Source organism: Pristiophorus japonicus, chromosome 1, assembly GCF_044704955.1.
Source record: "Pristiophorus japonicus isolate sPriJap1 chromosome 1, sPriJap1.hap1, whole genome shotgun sequence".
NCBI classification, from domain to species: domain Eukaryota; kingdom Metazoa; phylum Chordata; class Chondrichthyes; family Pristiophoridae; genus Pristiophorus; species Pristiophorus japonicus.
This window is the reverse complement of record NC_091977.1, coordinates 521,674,356-521,677,237: the sequence shown is the minus strand read 5'-3', so window position 1 is coordinate 521,677,237 and position 2,882 is coordinate 521,674,356.

Genomic DNA, 2,882 nt, shown 5'->3' with positions numbered 1-2,882 from the left:
TTACTGTACAGTATAAATGATGATACGTCCTTACGACACAGTATAAATGGTGATACGTCCATACTGTACATATAAATGGTGATACGTCCTTACTATACAGTATAAATGGTGATACGTCCTTACTACACAGTATAAATGGTGATACGTCCTTACTGTACAGTATAAATGGTGATACGTCCTTACTGTACAGTATAAATGGTGATGCGTCCTTACTACACAGTATAAATGGTGATACGTCCTTACTACACAGTATAAATGGTTGATACGTCCTTACTACACAGTATAAATGGTGATACGTCCTTACTGTACAGTATAAATGGTGATGCGTCCTGACTACACAGTATAAATGGTGATACGTCCTTACTACACATTATAAATGGTGATACGTCCTGACTACACAGTATAAATGGTTGATACGTCCTTACTACACAGTATAAATGCTGATACGTCCTTACTACAGAGTATAAATGTGATACGTCCTTACTACACAGTATAAATGGTGATACGTCCTTACTATACAGTATAAATGCTAATACGTCCTTACTATACAGTATAAATATAATACGTCCTTACTACACAGTATAAATGGTGATAAGTCCTTACTATACAGTATAAATGTGATACGTCCTTACTATACAGTATAAATGTGATACGTCCTTACCACACAGTATAAATGGTGATGCGTTCTTACTACAGAGTATAAATGTGATACGTCCTTACTACACAGTATAAATGGTGATACGTCCTTACTATACAGTATAAATGCTGATACGTCCTTACTATACAGTATAAATATAATACGTCCTTACTACACAGTATAAATGGTGATAAGTCCTTACTATACAGTATAAATGTGATACGTCCTTACTACACAGTATAAATGGTGATACGTCCTTACTATACAGTATAAATGGTGATACGTCCTTACTACACAGTATAAATGGTGATACGTCCTTACTGTACAGTATAAATGTTGATACGTCTTTACTACACAGTATAAATGTGATACGTCCTTACTATACAGTATAAATGTTGATACGTCCTTACTACACAATATAAATGTTATACGTCCTTACTATACAGTATAAATGCTGATACGTCCTTACTATACAGTATAAATGTTGATAAGTCCTTACTACACAGTATAAATGTGATACGTCCTTACTATACAGTATAAATGTTGATACGTCCTTACTATACAGTATAAATGTGATACGTCCTTACTATACAGCATAAATGTGATACGTTCTTACAACACAGTATAAATGGTGATATGTCGTTACTATACAGTATAAATGGTGATACGTCCTTACTACACAGAATAAATGGTGATACGTCCTTACTGTACAGTATAAATGGTGATACGTCCTTACTATACAGTATAAATCTGATACGTCCTTACTACACAGTATAAATGTTGATACGTCCTTACTATACAGTATAAATGTTGATACGTCCTTACTATACAGTATAAATGTGATACGTCCTTACGACACAGTATAAATGGTGATACGTCCTTACTGTACAGTATAAATGGTGATACGTTCTTACTACACAGTATAAATGGTGATACGTCCTTACTGTACAGTATAAATGGTGATACGTCCTTACTACACAGTATAAATGGTGATACGTCCTTACTACACAGTATAAATGGTTGATACTTCCTTACTGTACAGTATAAATGGTGATACGTCCTTACTGTACAGTATAAATGGTGATACGTCCTTACTATACAGTATAAATGGTTGATACGTCCTTACTGTACAGTATAAATGGTTGCTACGTCCTTACTGTACAGTATAAATGGTGATACGTCCTTACTACACAGTATAAATGGTTGATACGTCCTTACTGTACAGTATAAATGGTGATACGTCCTTACTGTGCAGTATAAATGGTGATACGTCCTTACTGCACAGTATAAATGGTGATACGTCCTTACTATACAGGATAAATGTTGATACGTCGTTACTGTACAGTCTAAATGGTGATACGTCCTTACTATACAGTATAAATGGTGATACGTCCTTACTACACAGTATAAGTGGTGATACGTCCTTACTGTACAGTCTAAATGGTGATACGTCCTTACTGTACAGTATAAATGGTGATACGTCCTTACTAGACAGTATAAATGTGATACGTCCTTACTATACAGTATAAATGGTTGATACGTCCTTACTACACAGTATAAATGGTGATACGTCCTTATTATACAGTATAAATGGTTGATACGTCCTTACTGTACAGTATAAATGGTGATACATCCTTACTGTACAGTATAAATGGTTGATACGTCCTTACTGTACAGTATAAATGGTTGATACGTCCTTACTACACAGTATAAATGTGATACGTCCTTACTGTACAGTATAAATGGTGATACGTCCTTACTACACAGTATAACTGGTGATACGCCCTTACTATACAGTATAAATGGTGATACGTCCTTAGTGTACAGTATAAATGGTGATATGTCCTTACTGTACAGTATAAATGGTTGATACGTCCTTACTACACTGTATAAATTGTGATACGTCCTTACTATACAGTATAAATGGTGATACGTCCTTACTACACAGTATAAATGGTGATACGTCCTTACTATACAGTATAAATGGTGATACGTCCTTACTACACAGTATAAATGGTTGATACGTCCTTACTGTACAGTATAAATGTTGATACGTCCTTACTACACAGTATAAATGGTGATACGTCCTTACTACACAGTATAAATGGTGATACGTCCTTACTGTGCAGTATAAATGGTGATACGTCCTTACTACACAGCATAAATGGTGATACGTCCTTACTGTACATATAAATGGTGATACGTCCTTACTATACATTATAAATGGTGATACGTCCTTACTACA